The following is a 23,980-nucleotide window of genomic DNA, read 5'->3' on the forward strand; positions in this document are numbered from 1 at the left end:
TTTTAAAAAGTATGGCATGATATGTTTGACTCTCTTTTATTTATATACATATTTTATATTTAAGTTATTACAAAACTCACCTCCTTCAAAAAAATTCGTCCTCAAAATTCAGTTGGCTAAGATTTGCAGATATAAATATGTGGAGAACACATTTGATTATCACTTGCCCTAATGCTTCTTCTATTGAATGATTTCTCCCACGAACTTTTAGTCCCAAGATTTAATATTCCTATCATACTTTTAATAACTTCCTACGAGCCAATATATGACATTTTCATCCTTTTTTTCTCTTTTTTTTTTCTAAAACATAAGGAAAACTCAATTATTTTTCCAATTGGAAGTTCAAAATACTGTTTTTCATGTTCTCCAAATCTTCACCTTACGTGCTAATTTAAAATATTCTCTAATCACATTCTTTTTCTATAACAATGGTTACATATTAAGATCGAACAACAATCTTTCACCCATTTCATCGTACGTCCTTAGAATATCTCAATATTATATATAACCTCAATTACCGTCACTTGTGTCTAGTTCTTATAGGTCAATTCCATGAAAAATAGATAATTATCCAAGTCCTCTTTAATTAACAAGTTAGTTGATAGCCTCTCTTTTAAACGGGTCTTCATAATGTCTGATATTCTATCAAAAGAAAATGGAAAGTGAAATTTAATTATATAACTTCTTACAACTAACCAAAGATAAATACTCCAATTCCACCACGAAATTAACAATATTATCTAAATATAATTTTATAAGTCTATCCTATGAATTGACTATATCATTTAAAAAGAATCTTGTAACATTTATCAATCTATCCACAATGATTTAAATATTATTTTGTCTCCCTTTCATATATTTGGAATCCCCAAACAAAAATATTTGAGGGTAACTGCCTTCATTCTATACTGACAATATCTCCAAAAATTCCATTATTCACGATTTTCTAAAATTCTAGTTATCCCCAATAAAAAAATTGAGCTAGTTCAATATGGTGTGCTTTTCTTTTAATTCTATATCACCCAATGATAATATATACACAATTTTCATTTCCACCATTTCGAATAAAATATACCTTAAAGTTTGATGATTGATAACTATTGACATTTCTCGCAATGTGATGACGAAATCCCAATATAACCAATTCCAAATCATGTTTTAATCATGCCTCTTCAACAATCTACAGTATCATCCATAATTTATAAGTTTACTTCAGAATACTTTCTAAACCTTAACATAAATCATTATCATGAATCAATCACTTATCATCTTTAGATATAAGAGCAAATATTTTCTCAAAATTTCCTGATAGTAAAACTTTCGACATTGCTATACCCATGCAAATTTTTTTCTTTCTTTCTATAAAGAGACAACAATAACATTTAATTCATGATAATCTATACTCTTATTCCATAAATAGATCATTGATCCATCGTCAATGCATAATCCTTCTTGTATATCGCATAAAGACCTTTAGTTAAGATAATGTAACCTAAAGATACTATTTCACAATGAGAAAAAATCTATATTTAATGATTATCTTAAACTTTAGAAATAGTCAACATGTCCTACTTATATTCCTTAACAAATATATTTTGATAAAAATGGAATACTTTGTTCATAATCCATATAATTGAAAATAGCCCAAAAAATTATATCACTAAAATTTCAATAAATTCATCTTAAATTCAAAATTTAACTCAATGCATCTAAATTGTATGGTATATAACACAATAATTCAACGAATGGCCTTAACAAAATTAATTAACTTGATAACCCAAATTTATAATCACATTATTTTGCTATAGGACAACCATTATATTCATTTACATGCTATTCACCATATCATGTTATGATCATGTAACTTTGGCATTTATCGTCATATCGTATGACCTAAAACATTTAATTATATCAATTTTTCTTAATATCACAAGATGATAACCTTCATATTTATGAACTGAACATTTCACACCTCAATATACCGCATGTTAATTTCCCAATCTCAACAAATTTCGATTCTACCATTCTCTATTTTTTTTTCCACATAAACATACCTAAATACACATATCCATTTAATTCTATTTTTAAAGCAACAAATCACCCCATAATAGGTAATCATTATGAAATTGATCCCTATTATTCTCACATTCCTTTTAATCCAACCACTCATAAATAATCGAAATAATTGAAATTACCGTTAATTTCCTCAATGCCTAAAATACACCATCACACATTGTCATCTATCAATCAACAAATCATCATTTTGTCTTCCACAATTTCTTATCATATAGTATAAATATACACCATTATGATTTCTATTATCATCCCATATAAGTGGCCACAAATCACCACAAAATTTTTATAACACTAATGACCATTTGGCTCCAAAATAATTAAAATTCCACGCTGATTGTAAAATCTATAACTTAGGATGCCTAGCAAAATCATCAAAATCTATTCAAATCTTACTAGGTTACATACACACATAGTTCCAACCCAACAAGCAATAACATTTACAACCATAATATCATTGCAACTACCATACATACTAGTCTTTGCTGGATCTGTTAAAAATATCTTTCTATCATTTTTGGTTCTATGCATTTGAGCTAGAGAGCCTGTGATTTCTGCCACCACGACATGTGATCATATCCACTGAACATGCATGAACCATAAAAATTTTTGAAGCCATGCTCTAATACCACTTTGACACGACATGTCTCGTCTTGCATCACCCTAGTGGACCCGAAACGTGACGTGCATCAATGACAGATGCTGACTAGATGTCAAATCTATCATCAAGGCTAACTATGAGTTATTTCAAAAAATGCAACAAAATCAAATGCTTATGTAAAACATAATGCGATGGGCCCAAATTATTTACTTTGTGCTTCTTCAAAATGAGTTATAACACTCAACATGTCATGTGGCTCTTATTCCGAAATCATTAGGCTCTTCCGGCTAAAAAAAAACAATTTTCACCTGTAGGAAAATCACAGAAAATATATGAGTTGATAGCTCAATGAGTGGAAAAGTTCGAAAATAATTATACTTTTCCATTTTTACATTTTTATCGAAAATCGAGTTCATATCATTGATAACTCGCAAGATAACATCATATAATTATAGCCAAATGTGAAACATTCACATAAGGTGGTAAAATATCATCTCAAGTCATGATATTAATATAAGCTAGTAATCATGCTATAATCTCATCACATCAAATGTACTACAAAATTCACCAAAAATGTACCCTCTGATTAAAATCTGTAATCCGCCCTCGGGCTAAGAACTTTCGCCACGGGCCTTTGGCCCCTCCATGAACGAAAGTCGGTCTCAAAGACATCTAATAATCAATTCTTGAACACAGCCAAGATCCCTTAGTGAAGTATATGTACACGGTCGAGACCTCTTCATCCCCGATCCAAGACCCCTCAGTGTAGTATAGAACACGGCCAAGGTCCCTCAGTGAACTAGAAGAAATAAATAATCACGGGTACTTTTCTAGTCGATCTCAATATTACGTCTCACATACCAAACAAATCTCAATATCACATGTTTCATATACCAAGTCACAAATGTACAATAAATAATCCTTGAAATTCCACACGTATCATAATAAAAGAGATTTCTATAATAATCATGTAATTCGAACACATAATTGCATATAATTGTACACATTTTAACAATATACTTAATTTATAAATATTTTAAAAATATTTATATTTTTCCACTCACAGTACTATATTTGCAAAATCAATCTGGTTGGTAAGCTGTTCTGATATTAGTATCGTCGCTTGAAATACGATATAATTTTTAAATAAATAATTAATTATTTTAAATAATTTCAATAATTAAATATGCAATACATAAACTTAATCATTTCATGTTTAAGCGATTTCTAAAGTCTCTTTAATCACTAAAACTAATTTTTCTTTCATCTTACTCAATTTCATAATTTATGATACTTAATCCCTTCAATAAAATTGAATTTAATCAAACAATCTAACAACTATAAAATCAAACACTACTTGACAATAACTTCTTACTTACTTTTCAAAATTGAGAAATTAAAGCCTAATAATGTAGACCACTTAATTCCTAACACGTTGGCAAAAAATTTCTATTTTTTTTCCTTCTTCTTCTTCCCTTTTTTTTTTCCTCTCTTTTCTCTCCTCTCTTTCCTTTTTTTTTTTCCTTTCTTTCTCTCCATTTTCGTTCTCTGGTTCCTGTATATTAGAAAATGGGTTTTGATTGTATGGTCAATCCAATTCCACCGCCTAACCTTATATATATATATGACTCTCTTTTATATATATACATATTTTATATTTAAGGTATTACAGATTTTGTGCCTAGTAAATAATTTGGGACATGTTAAATCTGTAGTTTGTGACTTAATACCTAATTGCGACCCATAAATTGTGTTTTTATGACTGTTATGACAAATATGTGACCGTGACTATAAATTATTATTTTTATTGTGATCACGACATGTTTAATTAAAATATATGTCATAACATTTTATTAAAGATCACAAAATGTGACCATCTAATTTTTGAAATTTTTCTATGAGGACTAAGGAATGTGTGGGGTTTGAATGTATAGATAAGGGTTTTGAATGTACGAGGACTAGGTGGGTCTGATACAAGAAAGTTGTTAGTTAGGATCACATTTCGACGAGGAACCCTATAGGTGAGAGTAATGCAATGAGAAAATATAACTAATGCAAATTTAAATATTCCTTTAAATAAAGAAATAATTGTTTAAAATTATCATTTTTATCATCCGATCTTTAAATATCTTTTGTTGGGCAAAAACACGTATACAAAGACTCTATTTAAGCTGAGTCTCGTATGGTCTCTTCACAAATTTTTCAATTTAGATTCACCATATCTGAACATATCTGTACCAATTATAACCAGAGATCCATGTAAATTAAGGTATAGAATAATAAATAAGGAATTGATATTGGGTCTAAATCAAGTGAGAGATTGTAACTATTAAGTCCTAAGCTCAATTGTTGGTGGGACTTAATAAATACTATTGAACTATGATTCATTAATTAGATTAATCTTTTAGGCAAATAGAATCTGTGAAAATTTATATGTATAGTCAATCAATATTTAGAGTTTAAGACTTATTATTATTCAAGTTAGCACAAGAGATTTAGGTGAAAACCATAATTCTCTCCAAATTGAACTAGCGATCATGAATTGTTCGTGGTGTAAAAGTTCCAATTTTCGTAGTGGGAATTTTCGTTAAAGGTTGTGTATATGGACAACTCTGGCATGCTAAGATCATTGTAGATCAGATTTAGAATAGTCTCAACTTATGAATAGTTGTTCGCGAAATATTTTCTTACGATTTTAAACTACCGCAAGTGTACGGTTCGTTAACAAGTAATAAAGTGGATTAAATGAGTTCGAATATCTTCCCACAGAGATTGATTAGTTTAATTTTATCTATCGTCGCCTTAACAAAAATAATAGAAATTGTTGATATTTTTGCTAACTAAATTGTGATTTAATAACCTACTTATAAATATAAAGCCTAAATTAACTAATTAAATGTGTGATTATAACTAAATGCAAGTTTTATAAAAATATGATAACGAAATGCGTACTAGGATTCCGAATCCCCTTATATCAATCCCCTTTAATCCGAATTTTATAAAATTGACAACACGATTCAATTATGAAGATCAATATTCCTAACTTGTTTAACAATCTCTCTCGAGTAGAATTAAACATATTTTCACATGGGATCCGACTATATTTCTATGACGGATGCAAACATATAAAAATACATTAAAAATTTATGAATACTTAAAGATCATGTAAAGTATAGCGGTATATTTCTATCCCCTATCAAACTTTACGACAATTAACATAATGTCTAACTTATTTTTCATCTCTCGAGGGTAAAACAAGTCACAAATCTCATACAACTATTGCGCACATAATTGTAGAGAAAGTAAAATCCATGCCAATCATTCAATAATTAAAAAAAAAACATGTTTTAACGTCAAATAAATAAAATTCAAGATTAAGGATTCATAATATAAGGATCATCGCAAATCCTAGCACATGAAAATCTAGTCTAACATGGTTAAAATAACAAAATACATCAGATTTTGGATAAAAGACATCATCGGGTTATCAAATCTTGAGAAATCTCGAAGCTCTTTGTGTAAATCTTCGTTCTTGCACTCAAAATTCTCTCCAAGAAGTGTTCTTCTACCTCCAATCCATTCTACTTCTTTCTGGATGTCTTTTGGTATTTATATTGCATGAAAATTAGGTTATCAAAAGAGTTTCGATCGTATAAGGAAATTGCAAAATCGGCCCCCAGAATATACCTATGCGATCGCATAGTACATTTCTATGTTGTCGCATAGAGTAAAAAAATTTGAGAAAAAATTCTCGGGAGGCTTCTATGCGACCGCATAGAGTTTATACTATGCGACCGCATAGTTATGCGATTCTTTCCGCCGGACAACCTTTAGTATTTTGATCATAACTTTCTCTCCTGATCTCCGATTGAAGTGATTCAAAGTTCATTGGACAGAAAACTCAAATATCTACACTTTTAATAGAAATAGGCTTTCTCAAAGTCTGATGTGTACTATGGCAAAAATGGATCTCAATTAGAGGCTAAAAATCACGAGCATAGTTTTTTCGCCTGAAAGTTGATACTTGATAATACTTCGATCATATTTCACCTCTTTGACTCCTTTCCTCATCTGATTGACCTCTAATACTCTTGAATCTTCATTCCATTTCCTGTCTCATCTATGGATTATTTGCAACTTGGTCCCCGAACTTTCAGTTTGATTCATTTTGGTCCTTTTTGCTTGTTTCTTTTATTTCCATCATCTTATAATATCACCAAATTGGTACTTAGGTCATTCACTTCCTTGATTTGTCCTTCGGACCATCTTTTGGATAATTGCACTTTGGTCCCTGAGCTATCACTTTGCTCCATTTTAGTCATTTTTCGGCTCTTTTCTCCTGAATTCCACCATTTCCATAGAAACACCCACATTGCATGAATTCAACGAAATTAAATCACAATTTAAACATTTTTCTTGTAATTAAGGCATGTTTGTGATCTAAATAAGTGTGCAAAAACACACTTATCAATAGTCAAAGTTATACCTTCTATCACATATTCTATCTAACCACAAAGTAGATTGAACTTTTGGATGTTGAATTTTTTTGAATTCCAGTATGCATATTTACATAAATACAGGACTTCTCCCTACATTCCTCATCTCCAGCCAAAATATAATAATGCCGTATTAGAATTTAATATTAATTCATACAACCATATGTTAAACGAAAAGTGTTAATGAGGTTTACTCAGTGCACACTCGAAGAGTAGCGGCTGTGGGTTCCTCGTAAAAAAAATTAAAAAATAAAAAATAATAAAAAAAGTGTTAGTGAGGTGGTTCCATGATGGATAATTATTGGCAATTAAAAGTTAAAAATTCAAAAAACAATTTCTTAGAAGAAAAAAATAATTGTCTTCTCTACCTCAGATGAGGTCTTCCAAATAAATCTCTATAAAATGTCCAAATTGCACATTTTAAATGTGAAAACTGAGATAAGCAAAGCAAAAAAGTCAGCTGTTCTCATCAGCACATGAATTTTAATTTCAAGTTGCTGAGCTAAGTTATCTATCTTATTTTCAATTCAACATTTAATGCATGTTTTATAATTTCAAGAATTATAATTCAAGGATGGTATATTATTTTATCTCATTTCCATTAAGAAATTCCCACCTTTTACAATAAAGTAAAATGTACAAAGAAGTCGAAATAATTTACACCTGAAGTAACATCAAATGATAAAATCAAAAAATTGCGTTTCATATTTATTTATTTACTTTGGTTCAATATTTTGCTCACATCACAGAAAAATGATTCTCGCTTTGTAGGCATTATTCTTTACTGTATCGTGTCTTGAGATAAGATAAATTTTTAACAAATATCATTTATATGTTGAGATATAAAATTTCAACAAGTTAAAAATTTGAGCCAGTTGTTACTAATATTATAAACGAGATAATGGACATTATGAAAATAGCATTCACAAGAACACAAGATTTACGTGAAAATCCAAGATGGGAAAAATCATAGGTAAAAATGAAGAATTCACTAATTAAAAGACTCTCTCCTAATCTCAACAATCCTATAGTTGCATCTAATAGCTGGAGTCATGGATACCTCAGGTGCTCAAGAATATGACAGATTGCAAGAATTGAAGACGTTTGATGAAACAAAAGCTGGTGTAAAAGGATTAGTTGATTCAGGATTGCAAAAAATTCCCAAGATTTTTGTAAGACCAGCTGAAGAACTGGCTAAAGATTTGAATTACAAGAGGGCTCAAATTGAAGCTCCTGTGATTGATTTGGGAGATCTGGAGAAAACCCACAGGCATAAAAAGATTGTAGAAGAAGTAAGGATTGCATCAGAAACATGGGGATTTTTCCAAGTGGTGAATCATGGGATATCCTTAAGTGTGCTCGATGAAATGCTTGATGCAATACAGAAATTTAATGAGCAGGATGTTGAGGAGAAAAAGAAATACTACACGCGGGATAATACGAGAAGGGTGAGATTTAACAGCAATTTTGATTTGTTCGCATCAAGGACTGCTAACTGGAGGGACTCATTGGCTATTTCATTTTTAGATCCTGATCAAATTAATTCCGATGACTTGCCAGCTATATGTAGGTATGTACTCAAAGTTTAGCACTTGTTGGATTCGCAGTACTAGAAATTTGATTAAATTTTGGACTTTTTCCTTAATACGGTTTCTTACCATACAATACACCTTGTCAAACATGCCATTAATTCACAGGAAGTCAGTTATAGAGTACTCAAAACTCGTCAATAACTTGGGGAATATTCTGTTTGGATTACTGTCGGAGGCTCTTGGACTCCAACCTGAGTACCTAAGAAAAATGGACTGTTCTGATGGGCACCGTTTTTCCTGTAACTATTACCCAGCGTGCCCTGAACCAGACCTCACTCTGGGAATCGCAAAGCATTCAGATCTTGGATTTCTCACCATTCTTCTACAAAACCAAATCGATGGTCTCCAGATTTTCTTCCAAAACCAATGGGTTGATGTCCAGCCCATTCGTGGAGCACTTGTAATTAACATTGGGGATCTTCTCCAGGTATACATATATAGATATATTGTTATACTTTGAAACCTTTTTCCCCACGAACACGAACCACCATGAATATGTTTGTTTTCTGATTTCGTTTTACCTGATTGTTGGCTCATTTTTACTGAAGATTTTTCTCTATTAATTTTTGGCTTAAAGCTGGTATCCAATGGAAAATTCACAAGCAATAAGCACAGAGTGGTTGCCAATCGTCTTGGGCCAAGAATTTCCATAGCATGCTCTTTTTTCTGGTCCTATAAACATGGATAAGATTTTCTATGGCCCCATTAAAGAGTTGATATCAGAAGGAAATCCTCCCATATACAAAGAGGTCCCGTTGAGTGATTACATAGCGAAGGCTTTCACTGTTGGAGTCGACGAGAATTTTCTTGTCAATTATTGCAAGGGATGAATATGGCAAGTGAAGAGGCGTCGCGTCTTCCCCTGCACTTGTGAATTACCTGTTTTCAGAGAGTGGGCTTGGGAAAATTACTGAGAATATAATTGTCCTGTCTCATGATTATTGCATTTTTATGTAATTAAACTATAGATATTTGAAGTTTGTGTTGAAAAAATGGAATATAATGCGTATTTCTTTGTTTGCAATGCAATAATATGTAATTAATAATAAATGGGGAGCGTTCCACCTACACACGGCTTTGACAAATATTTTTGACAAATAATCGTAACCTTTAATTTAACCAAATCTAACGATCAGTATGTATTTCATTAGGATCATGGGAGAGTTAGTTATAACCACTTGAGATCCATAAGATACTAACAGCTTGATATGCTTAAATTAAAGGTCACAATTATTTGTCAAAAATACTTGTCAAATCCATGTGTAGGAAGAACGCTTCCCATAATTAAATAAAGTTGAAAATTTGTTTGATTTCAAGACAATCAAGATTATGTGGATATTTCAATAAACAGAAGGCAGTTCTCCAATTATTTGCTGGCCAAATAAGATTTGAAATTTTTTTATTACTCCAAATTTGTTAGAAACGAAACTTTGTTTGTTATATTTGAAGCCAATCATGACATCCAAGGTAGTAATTTTCTATCACAGGACTTCTAATGTATAGATAAGGCCCTTAACATGCCACCTTGATTTGTGCCTAGTGGACAGAGTGAAGACCTTATATAAAGTGAGATTAATGTGAAAAGGAGTGAATTTCGACTGATTTTTGTGGAAATTTGCAAAATGATTTCATTAAAATGAAACTATCGTCATGATAAACGTTCTTAATTTTCAATTTCTAACAAAACCTAATCATCAATTGGTAGGTGAATAACTTTTCAGCCTAAGTTTGAAAGCTTTTAAGACAATATTCAATTCGTGAGATAGTTGAGTAGTACGCTTGAAAGACATTTCGACTAATCACGTCGGTTTCTAGCATCTACGACAGACAATTGAATATCTTGATTAGTCTAAGCCCCTGTATTGGCTCCATTTTAGAAAAAATGCATTTTCTTTTTTCTTATTTTTAATCATACAGTCTCCAATAAAATAATACTACACATTAAATCCTAAATTCTTCTTTATTTCCTAACTACAGATTCTCCAAAAAAATCACTATTTTAAAATATATTTTCTCCAAAATCTATTTGAAATGGAACCCAATCGCTGGCTAAATGTCAATCTTCCGAGATATTAGAATTGTCTAGCGTATCAAAAAATGTCTCACAAAATCATCTCTTGCTCGCTTCCAAGAGTTTTTCAAAAGTTACACTCAATCTTAAAAACTTTCAAGATTTGCTTCAAAAATTGTATACCTATAAATTTGTATGTACAACTTTTTTCAACAAAAAATGCTAAATGACTTTCGTATTTAGTTCTTGTTCGGAGTAGATTAAAATTATATCTCCAGTAAATTTGATAAAATATGATAAAATGTGTGGCTGAAAAACTATTGATCCCATGAATTATATGGTTTAAATTAATTATTGATTTTAACTTTAAAATTTTAGTATGATTTTAATCTACACAAAACAAGGGCATAAAGTTTTTTCTTCTTTTTTTTCTTTTTTCTTTTTTTTTTCCCCCGAAATTAGACTCTTTTTTTTCTCACTAGAAAAGATTAAGCCTGAAATCCCCTACTTAAAAATGTGTCATAAATGTGGAAAGCGATGCTTGGATACTTCAACATTTGACTAATAGATTCAAGGGAAAAGAGGAAAAGAGTAATGTTATTTGGTAACACTGGTGTTACAACACTATTTTAGGTAGTACTAAATGCCATTTAATGAAAAGTATATTTAAACTAATCACATAATTTCACCTTGATTGAATATATCATATATTGCCACATAAACTAGTGTTCTAGCACCACTAGTGCTAGATAGTATTATTTAAGGAAAAATTGGAGATTTTTCTTAAAAAATCACGTTACTTCTAATTTTTATCGATAAAAATCAAATCACAAATTCTTCTCACCTAATCAGGATTTTTGCCTCCTAAACACAATGGTTTTAATGTATAAACTGCAGCAAGAGGAAAAATGGCAATTTGGGAAGAAGATATTTGAATTTTGCATGATTTTTATTTCTTAGGTGGGAGTATTTATAGATTTTCCTCAAGGCTTTGAGGTAATTTGGTTATTTAGAGAAATTTGATAGACGACGACTTCTTATTGGGTAGCTTGTAATTGATTTTATTATACTATCACATTTTGTTTATTAGCACATAAGTCTTGCATTTGTTGGCTTCGAAGTTATTCTTTGAACACTCACCATGTGCACCTTAGTAACGATTAGCCAGCTTGGATGGGAGAATAGCTTGCTTATATTTTGTACGAGCCTTTCATGTTTTGTTTCCCCTCATGTATCAATTATGCTTTGTAAGTAAAAGATAAAGTTCGTGTAACGCATTCCTTGGTTCAACAAATAGTCCCTGAAATTCGCTTTTATTGTTTATATTAAAACCAGGACTTAATTGTACAATTGCCATGGAACTGTAAACAATTTTTTTCTTTTTTTGGGGGCTTTGGCCGATCATGCTTTTTCCTATCTTATTCACTGTCAAGTAATGCTTGAGTTAGATGGAAAGCTTTTAATTTACGCATGACTTTAGGGAATGTCTCTTTGTCGTTTCAAGTGATAAGCCCGCCCAAAGGGATTCAATGGCTGGGATAGGCTCCTCTATATATGTGCGTGCTCCCATGCTGTCTCTTGCCTATATTCTTCCTTACTATAAGAGATGTTTCTTGATATTTTCTTTATTGTTGATTTTAGGAGGAAGCCTCTTATCTCTCTCAAAATCCTTTTAATTGTTATTGATTTTTCATCTTTATTGATTCCACTATTTTCTGATGAACCTCATTTAGTTCTTATGCCAATATTTTATTTAATTGAACTAGATCTTAGAATTATCCAAATTTGTCTCCTGCTATGGGATATGCGCTCCTGAATCTAGAGCATGTAATAGGGGCTGGCAGATGATGATTCAGAAGCTATCAAATTTGTCAGTTTTTTGTGCATTTTCCACATATATGCATCTATGAGCGATTACTTTGCAAGGCATAGTTTCATATATTGTTATAAACCCTCCTGTTTTTTTCCTTTTCAACAAATGCTTGATCAACTTCTAGATGCTGCTTTGAACAAAGTGATCAACCTCGTCTTTTGACTCAAGACATTCTTGCAGATAGGAACAATACATGTTTCTAATAATTTAATTTGAAGAATATGCCTTTGGCTAGGTTACTCATGTATGTAATTTATTATGTTGTAAATGTTACTCATCTTGTATCCTTTTTTATATGATTACATGAATGAGAATTTCCATTTCATCATAATTTTTGCTACTTTACTGTTACTTAGCCTGGTTTGAGCATGTACAATAAGATCGATTGATTTTGTTGACTTCGTGCAAGAGGAATTCAACCAACTTTATTTAGTTTGTATAATAAGGAGAAATCAACTTTGTTAAGTTTGCCCAACAAGAATTGATCCTCCGTTTTATTTATAATAATTTCTCAAGTATATATCATTCCAGGGATATTTAAGGGGTATCCTTTCCCATGAGATTATACGTTCCTAATCCTACAACTTTAATTATTGTATATGGTCCTTCTCACTGCGAACCAAGTGAACTAGAGCTCATTTCTTTACTCGCGTCATATACTTTCTTTAGTACCAAGTCCCTTCGAAATTTTTCTTGCAAACCTTGGAGTTGAAATTTCTTTCCATCCTCTTCCGCTATGCATCAACCCTAACTTGAAAGTAATCCCACTCTTTCTCTCAGAGGTCTAGGTTTCATTAATAGCTTCCTCATTTTGTTCTTTATCATATCCTATTTTCCTTGTCGAACTTACACCGATTTCAACTGACACCATGGCTTTCCATTCCATAGGCTAGGGAAAAAGAGGTTTCTCCTGTAGCGATTTTCGTGGTAGTTTGGTATACCATAGAATCAGTGGTAGTTCATTGGCTCGTAACCCCTTTGTCGTATCTAAATTCCTTTTTAGGATACTTTTCAATATTTTTTTATTGTTTCCAATTGTTCGTTAGCTTGGGGATAATGCATAATGGGGCAGTATCTTCGAATACCAAACTTACTGCACATTGCCTTCAGCCCTTTTTCTTGGAATTGCATGCCATTATAGGAAATTATAGAATCTAATACTTCAAACTGGCAAATAATATTTTTCCATATAAATTTACAAGTGTTAGCCTTTGTGATATTTGCGAGGGTTTCGATTTCCACTTACTTGGTGAAATAATCTATTGCCACGATTATGAATCTTATATTGGATCTTGCACTGGGCAGTGCTCCATGAAGCCAATTTCACATTTGGCAAAAGGCCAAGGGCAATTGCTGGTCACTAGCTCTTGTACAAGTTGTCGAAGTATATAGGCGAACTTTTGATACTAGTCACTTTTTTCTGGCAAAATTCATTGCCTCCTCCCTCATATTAGGCCAATGACATCCTTGTTTTGAAACTTTTTATGCTAGCTTTGTAAGAATGGTTTCCACATATATCCTCATGGTCAGCGGCGGATCCAGCACCTAGCGAGCCCCCACGACCGCCCGTGCTGGATTCGTTGGAACTCAATTTTTTTTGCTGTCAAAGTATTTATTTTTTTAGATATATTTTTGTTAGCTCCTTTGATTCATAGCAAGCCCTTGTTGCTCAGCTGGTTAGAGCACGATAGAGGTGAAAAGGCGTCTGGGGTTCAATTCTCAACTGCTGCAATCCCCTTTTGCAATGATTTTAGTTTAATATTTTTCACCATTTTGGAGCAAATAGGCATGAAAACCGGTGCAAGTGGAAGAATTGAACATGTGATCACCATTAGAATCATACACCATTTGACCACTATGGCAGTTGGTGGATGTTGACAATGCAAGCAACAAAAGTTATATATTCTTTTATCAAGTAAAGATATACACCCTCCTATTTTAGAAAAATAAAATTCGACCATACAGTGAGATTATTAAAATAGTCATTTTTTTTCTAGTAAACTGAAATTATTAGCAAATCGAATTAAGAAAGTAAATAATTGGACCATTTTTCAAATTTCAAATTGTTACCCGATAAACATTATTACACTGGTAGTAACTTACACTCACACTTACAATTCAAACTACGATATAAGCCCCAGTTTGGCCCCCTTTAAAACTTATCGATTTAATTTAAAAAAATTTCTTTCCTATTTTCAACCACACAATCTTTAGTAAAATAATATTACACGTAAATCGAAAATTTTTCATTCTTTTACAATCATTCATTTTTTTAAAAAAAAACATTATTTCCCCATTATAAATCCAAATAATGGGGGCCAAACAGGGGCTATGTAATTTCAACTCTCGGCATTGGTTATTATTACGACCGTCGACAGTCAACCGCCGCCCATGCTCAATTAAAATCCCGGATTCGCCACTGCTCATGGTTTCAGAGGTAGTTTATACCCTCTTAAATAAGATATCAAGTTGTAATGCGCACCATATGGCTCTTACTTATAATTTTTGTGCTACCTTTTTAACTTCAAGGAGTGTCCCGTCTTTTAGATAAGAGATTATTTCTTGCATCCATGAGGCACTATCAGGTATCCATAAGGTTTCTTTCTTTTTTAGGCTAATTGATGGTTCCGACAGCAATTTTATGGGTACCATTTTAAACAATTCAGCATCCTTTGAACTTGTCAATTTTGACAGAGCATCTACCTGCTCATTTCCTTCTCTAGGAATTTGAGTGTTTTCAAACTTGATAAAGTATCGGGATGATCTTATGGCTTCTACGAGATAAGCTACCATCATTTAATCCTTGGTTGTGAACTTTTCGCTCATTTGATTTACCACCAATTACGAGTTATTTTTTACTCCTATATTTTGAATCTGCATTTCTTTGGCCAGCCATAGTTCTGCCAATAAAGTTTCATATTTAGCTATATTATTGGTTCCTTTGAACACGAACCTTAATGTTCAATTCAGTTTTTACCCTTCTAGGTTTGTCAAGATTATGCCTAATCCAAAACAAGTATCTCCAGATGATCCATCCACAAATATAACGTTCTCTAATCAGACTCTTATTGAAGAATGAGAACAATCGACAATTTCGCAATAGAATACACCAATGCTTGTGCTTAAATTGCGAATTGTCCTTTATACCTAATTTCGAATTATCCCAACTCTACTATCCATTTCATTAACCTACTTGATGCATCAAGCTTTTGCCATAGTTGCTTGAATTAGTTAGTACTTCAATATTGTGGCTTTGAAAATAGTCGCAACTTTTTTTATTCTATAACTTAAGGTAAGGGCTTCTCCAAAATATCTTGCCTCTACTACTTGCAAGACTTTAATTATACAATAGACTAGTAATTGTTGTGTCCTTTCTCCATTTTAGGGCTTAGCTAATAAGGGTACCCTTCCTTGAATGCCTGGAATTCCTGCTCGCATTCCCCGCTCCATTGAAACTTCAGTCCTCCTTTCAACACTTGTGAGAAATAGGAATATTTATCTGTTGCTCATGGTACAAACCTACTTCGGTGGCGATCCTTTCCATTAGGCTTTTTACTTCTTTTGGTTTAGATGGAGATTGCATTTTTATGTTAGGGTTCATTTTGGTACCTCACTAATTGACCATATATTTGAGTAATTTTTTGAATTTAACTCCAAATGTGCATTTTAGAGGATTAAGTTTCATTCTATATTTTCCTGATTCATTGCAAGCTTCTTCTAAATGTTTTAAATAGTCATCGGCCTAAAGGATCTTCACAAGCATATAATTAATGTATACTTTCATCATTTTTCATAATTGATTCCCGAACTTTTTGTTTACTAGTCTTTGGTACGTGGTCCTAGTATCTTTTAGCCCAAACGACATTACTTTATAATAGTATAGTCCTCAATATGTTACAATATAGTATGTTCCTCATCTAGTCCATATATGACGATATGACTATATCTTGAATATGCAACCGTGAAATTTAATAGTTCATGTCCCAATGTTGCATCCACTAGTTGATCAATTCTAGATAGTGAAAAGTTGTCTTTAGGACATGCTTTATTCATGTTCGTGAAATATTGGCATGTTCGCCAATTTTCGCTGCTCTTTGGCACTAAGATCAGATCATCCACCTCACATTTAATGCCTCATATTTTTCAATGCTCATTGATCGACACCTTTGCATCTTAGGCTTACTCTTATGATTGATTTTTAGGGCATGAAGACAACTTTGGGTTCTATTCCAACAATGTCAGCATGTTTTTAGGATAACACATATGGGATCGCTTCGTAAGTTCGCTTAATTACTTGCCAATTTTAGAGCTTTGCTCGTATCTTCTTAGCTAACGAAAAAGCTTTATAGCTCTTTGACACATCCGTGTTTAATATGAAATCAGTTATGTGGGGTCCATTGAGTATCAATTTTTAGTTTATCCCGAGGATTACTCATTTCAACTATGACAATGATATTCTTGGAAGCTCTCATGACATTTTTTCATTACTTTCATGATTCCTATGCAAGATTCATTAATTATACTTTTAGGACATTTCACCTTTATTTGTGGAATAGCTCACATATAATTGATGTGGGAAAATGATTATGTTTACCTGCCATCCAATGGATTCCATCGTACGCGAATTTACCTTAACGATGTTGAAATTTATATATCCTTGATATGCCTAGGGCTCCTCTCCTATCTTCACTAGCAAAGTAGCCTATGGCGAAGGATTGGGCCTCCAATAATAAGGCTGTGAGGCTTCGACTCAGGGATCCAAAGGGTTATATTTTTGTAGTTGGTCAAATGCTTCATTGTATAGCATCTGTACTTTCATTGTCTATGAGCATATAGTGAAAACATTCTTCCACTATTACTGTCTGGATTACGATTACCTCATCATCAGTTCATTTTTTTTTTCATTTTAAGACTCTACAGATTTGATTGAAGAGATTAAGAGTGTTGATTTCCTATTTTCTTGATGATTTCCAAAGTTGTAATTCGTCTAGTACTTTTATCTTCCAAGCTTTACATTTTTTGCACACAAAGCAATGCATTTCCTGTCAATACTTTGGAGTCCTCAACCATATTTTGAATGGCCTCCACTGTTTACTTCTCTGTTCGTAAGCGACAGAGTTGAGTGAAGGACTACTTTTCTCGTAATTTCCCAGTGATATCCTCTCATTGATGCTTTGAGTTACCTTTACGTTGGTTGGAACACATCTGATCTTTTGGTTCTTATCCTCCAGTGTTCTAGCTACTGCCTGATTTTCCTTCATTTGGCTTATTTTTATAGATCTTGAGGAATCCTCATTTTAATGGACTGATTTGTATTTTTCTTCATTCAGGGTTCCCACAGATGCACCAATTTTTAGATGATAGAAATTAGATCAACAAATTCCCCTCGCCTAGCCAAGATTTTCGCCTCCTGTACTCAATTGCTTTGATGCTCAAACCAAAACAAGAAAAAAATTGGCTATTTAGGAGGAAGATATTTGAAATTTGCATGGTTTCCTTCTCTTAGGCAGGAATATTTATAGATTATGGATAATGCCTCGCTTATATTTTGTGCGAGCCTTTCTTCTCTTTGTTCACCTCGTATATCATTTATGCCTCGCAAGCGATGTGCAAAGTTCGCGGAGCGTAGTCCTTGGCTCAACTCTAACATCAATTACTTCTCTTATTCTCATGTTTAATCCTTTGTAATAAATTAGATAAAGAAATTAATTTTCTCATACTTATTTTCAATCATGTTATAAAAAATCATTTTTCATATTTTTTTTAGTCTTAATAGTAGAAAATTCTCTACATACTTGTTGATGTGCGATATACTCCTTGCCTATTGACAATCATAGAAAAGGTCTTTGTTTGAAACCTTTAGTTCGAAATATTCCTTGCTATCAAGATATGTTAGTTTAACCATTTAAAAAAAAAAAAGCCTCAAAAATTAAAAAGGAATAATTGCAGTTGCAATATCCAAAATTTTTATTTTTTATTTTTTGCAAATTATAACTAAATTTTTTATACATGTTACCCACAATCTCAAACCTTTAAACTTTTACTTTCTTCCCCGCCTCATCCAACTCTACTCTACTTCACTCCAATTTTCTCCAAGTATTTTGCTCATAAAGTCTTCTACAAAACCTTTCTTGTAAAACCATTACTATACAATCACATATTGGAAATTTTCAACTGGAAGCTTTGGGTACCGAGTCATCACTATTCTCAGTATGAACAAAAATCCAAATGCAGATAGAAATGGCCCTAAAAACACAATTCCAAGTTTAGCTATAGCTGCCCAAATCCATCTTGTTGGACATTTTGGTAAGTGATGCCCAAATCCTCTATACAATGATGAAAAATCGTGGCCCGATTATCTTCATAGGCTATAAGTCTGGGATTGAAGAATATTAAATCCACACCACAATTGATAGTAGTCTAATTATGTTGGGTATTTAGATGTAATCAGCCCATTGGATTAGGTGCTCAATATCCAACTTTGGAGATAATTTGAAAATCAGGTGAAAGATAGATAAGCATAATCCTATCTTTGATACATTTTCTCTCGTTTTGATTGAACTCAATCTTGCAGTTTTGATTGAACTCAATCTTGCAAGATTCTGGGAAATTCGTTTCCTCTTGAAGCCTACAAATTAGAGTCCCTGTCCTTCATTTTAAACACACCAAAAACCAAGAAAACTTTCTCCGCTTTGTGCAAAAGAAAGAACGTGCATCTGCCTTAGTGTGAATCTGTCTTTGTTCTTAGAATGAAATAAACTTGTATGTATATTCATCTATATTATTACAATATTGGTGCATTTATATAGATAAAATTAGGCTATACAGGGACTGCAAATATTGAAGCTACAATTGTGGATCTGACGTTGAGCTATAATTGAGGGATTGCATTGCATGATTCTTGCCTGTGATCCTCCCTTCAAGGACAACTCATGCCAACACTCCCCCTCAAGTTGGTGCGTATATGTCAATGAGTCCCAACTTGTCTAGTGAGTTGTAAAATATTTTACTGCATATTGCCTTCATAAGAATATCTGCTAGTTGGTCTTCAGACTTCACAAAAGGAAACCGGATGATCTTTGTATCGAGGTTTTGTTTGATGAAATGTCTATCTACTTCCACATGCTTCGTCCGATCATGCCATATGGGGTTATGGGAGATATTAATTGCTACCTTATTGTCACAGAACAAATTCATCTCGGAGTTAGGAGCAAAGTCAATCTCCGTTAACAATCTTCTAAGCCACAATAATTCACATAGCCCTTTAGCAATTCCACGAAATTCAGCTTCAGCACTGGATAGTGCAACTACCTTCTGTTTCTTGCTTCTCCAAGTAACCAAGTTTCCTCCAACAAAGGTGAAGTAGCCTGAAGTGGATTTCCTATCCATGATGTTCCCTGCCCAATCTGCATCTGTATACCCTTCTACCCTTAGGTGGTTATTTTTTGAAAACATGAGCCCCTTTCCAGGGGAGGACTTCGGATATCTTAAAATCTGTATGACAACACTCATATGATCTTCACTTAGACAGTGCATAAATTGGCTTACAACACTTACTGCATACGCAATGTCAGGCTGCGTGTGAGACAAATAAATAAGCTTTCCTACCAATTGTTGGTACCTCCCTTTGTCTGTTGGTACTTGGTTGGGATATTCCCCAAGTTTGTGATTTGGAATTATTGGAGTATCTGCAGGCTTACAATCTACCAATCCAACCTCTGTTAAAAGGTCTAGAATATATTTTCTCTGTGATAGGAAAATATCTTGCTTTGATCTAGCAACTTCAATTCCCAGAAAGTATTTCAGTCCTCCTAGGTTCTTCATTTCAAACTCAGATGCCAATTGCTCTTGAAGTTTTGCTATTTCTTCTCAATCGTCTCTTGTTATGATCATATCGTCTACATAGACTATCAAAGCAGTCATTTTGCCCTGCCTATGTTTTAAGAATAGGATGTGATCAGAGTTACTTTGTTGGAACCCATACTTTCTCATTGCCGTACTGAATCTCCCAAACCAAGCTCGAGGTGATTATTTTAGGCTATATAGAGTTCTTTGCAATTTGCAAACAACATTACCTTCGGTGTTGGCCATATATCCTGGGGGAATATCCATATAAATTTCTTCTTCTAAATCACCATGCAGAAAAGCGTTCTTCACATCGAACTAGTGTAAAGGCCAATCAAGGTTTGCTGCAAGCGACAACAATACTCTAACCGTGTTTAATTTTGCTACGGGTGAGAAGGTCTCCTGATAGTCAATTCTGTATGTCTATGTAAATCCCTTTGCTACAAGTCTCGCCTTGTGCTGCTCAACTGTTCCATCTGCCTTGTATTTAATTGAAAACACCCACTTGCACCCTACTATCTTCTACTTTTTAGGTGGAGCGACAAGGATCCACGTCTTATTTTTCAATAGTGTCTCCATATCCTCCTTCATAGCCTGGACCCATTTAGGATCTTTCATCGCTTCTTCAACACTTGTAGGAATTTGACATGAGGATAGTTCATCTGCAGAAACCTTGAGGGGCTCGGGGAGCCTCTTCGTAGATACATAATTGACAATTGGATACTTCGATCTCTGGCCTTCAATGTCAGGAGAGTATCTGTCTGGAGGCTTACCTCGGAATAGAGGTGTACTTAGAGAGTTGAGGGAGCTTACCTCAGGAGTATTCTCAGGAAATGGGTCTGTGGATACTGTGGGGCCAAGAAGGGGGTACTACTTCTACTTCACAGATTTGCTGTTTCTTACTAGTTTCATCATTGGTCTCCTCAAATCCTGATGGTAAAATACTAGTCTCTATATTAGGTATAGAGACAGTAGGTTCATTAAATCCTGGCCAATCAAACCTCAACCAATTCAACTCTTCACTCCTAGGCTCCCCCTGAAGAGGAGAAGTGGATGTGATAGAAGAGAAAAATTTCTCTGATTCCAAGAAAGTGACGTCCATCGTCACATAGGTGCGATGAGTAGTCAGATCATAACACCGGTATCCTTTTTGACGTGGACCATATACCAGAAACAGACATCAAACAACACAAGGATCAAGTTTGGTGCGTTGATTCTTATGTAAGTGAACAAAAACAATGCAACCAAACACTCGTGGTGGAAGCATTAAAGCCGTAGGTAGAGAAATGGCAGTGGATAGAGCCTGGAGAGGAGTCTGAAGCTCAAGGGCCTTAGAAGGCATCCGGTTAATAAGGTGAACCGACGTAGTGACAGCATCGGTCCAAAACTGAATAGGTACTCAAGTGCCAAGGAGAAGCGCGAGAGCAGTCTCCAAAATATGCCGATTTTTCCTTTCGGCAATGCCATTTTGCTGTGGTGTTTGAGGGCAGGAGGCTTCATGAAGCAAGCCATGGTGGGTAAAATAATTGTGGAATTCTCGATTTACATACTCCCTGCCATTATTAGAGCGAAGTATGCGAATAGTAGTAGAGAACTGGGTTTTAACCATCTCATGAAATGAGTGAAAAATAGAAAAACTTCATCTTTATTTTTTATCAGATATAGCGGGAGATGGTCCCCACACATCAGAATGAATCAACTCGAAAGGTATCCGACTCTGATTCAAACTCAAGGGATAAGTAGCACGATGACTCTTAGCTAAGATGCAGGTCTCGCATTTAAAATCCAAATCTGACAAACCCGAAAATAAAGTAGGAAAAACATGTTTTAGATAACCAAATGAAGGATGTCCTAACCGACGATGCCACAGCCGAATGTTCGCCTTGTTTCGATCACTGGTAGTGCTTGCATGATTAGCTCGACCGATGCCAAAATCTTCCATATAGTATAGCCCCCCTTTCTTAGTACCACGCCCAATTATCTCCTTGGTGAGAATATCCTGAATAAGACAAAATGTAGGATAAATTAGAACAGCACAATTTAACTCCTTTGTGATTTGGCTCACTGACAATAATTTATGTGACAATGATGGCACTAGAAGAGTATTAGTCAAGGAGAGGGCTGGTAATATTCTCACTGTACCAGCCCCTTTTACCAGAGATACGTCTCCATTAGCATTAGCAATGCTAGTACGTCGAGGAGAGGATCGTTCCAAAAAATCGCCGGCATCATATGTCATGTAGTATGTTGCTCCTGAATCAAGAATCCAACCGGTATAAGATTCAATGTAATTGGTCCCAAGAAAAGCCATACTATCGAGCTTGGATATTACTGGAACCATTTTATTCATAGATTTCTTGGTCATTTTCCAATAAATGTCCCAAAAGAATAGGCAGAGGCAATAATGCAGTAAGGAGAAAGACCACAAAAATAATTCAAGCCAAAAAAATGACTCAAGTTCTCATGGCCCAAAACCAACCCAATAAATCAGGTCCAAAACTAGCCCAACAATAAAGTGATTGTTGACAAACACGTGGGAAAAGTCTCAAATAAGTGGGCTTGAAGATGTAAACCTTCTCTCTACACTATCTTCTCCAGTTCGGTCTATTCAGCAAAAAAAGACAAGAAATTTGGAAAAACAAGAAATAGTGGAGGCTCTGACCATCCATATAGATCTCTGAAAGTTTAGAGAACCAAAATATGAAAGAGGATAAATTTTATTGCAAAGAATCAAGAACGAATTTTGATGTTGCTATCGCCATTTTCTGAAGACAGGAACTCAACATTTGCCTGGAATAACACTTTCCAGAATTATGTTAAAATAGAAGAAATCAGAGATTTGCTTTCATTTGAGCAAAACACAAAAAAGGAGGATGAATTAAATCTCAGAAACGAAAAAGCAGCAGGAAGAAATCCCTGCTCTAATACCATGTTAGAATGAAATAAACTTGTATGTATATTCATCTATATTATTACAATATTGGTGCATTTATATAGATAAAACTAGGCTATACAGGGACTGCAAATATTGAGGCTACAATTGTGGATCCGACGTTGAGCTATAATTGAGAGATTGCATTGCATGATTCTTGCCTGTGATCCTCCCTTCAAGGACAACTCATGCCAACATTTGTGACTTGAAAGGCTTTCAAATTGGAGATACCTTTGTGGTGGTGGATCGATTTTCTGAGCCTAATCTAGAAGGGGATACATCATTCTATAATTTTGCGATTTTGGTTCTTAATTTCTTTTCTTCACTATTTGTAAATTCCTTCACTAATTGGTTGATTTGTTCAATTGTAGGTGGAATTTGCTCAACACATCTTTCCATAAATTTTGTTGCAGAACCTGAAATTAAAGGTGAAATTTCGAAATTTTCATGGTTGGTACTTGAAGGGATTGCGGCATATGAAATTGGGACTCTTAAACAACAATAAGATGTAGATTTAAGTTTCTTAATTCCTCTGAAATCCCGATTGAAGTTTTTGG

At 33.7% G+C, this 23,980-nt stretch overlaps 1 pseudogene; it reads left to right on the top strand.

Annotated features, from left to right (window-relative positions):
• The first annotated feature begins 8,151 nt into the window (after positions 1-8,151).
• Positions 8,152-9,782, top strand: LOC111381206 (annotated as a pseudogene).
• Positions 9,783-23,980: the final 14,198 nt, after the last annotated feature.

This window comes from Olea europaea, unplaced genomic scaffold (assembly GCF_002742605.1).
Source record: "Olea europaea var. sylvestris unplaced genomic scaffold, O_europaea_v1 scaffold2269, whole genome shotgun sequence".
Lineage (NCBI taxonomy): Eukaryota > Viridiplantae > Streptophyta > Magnoliopsida > Lamiales > Oleaceae > Olea > Olea europaea.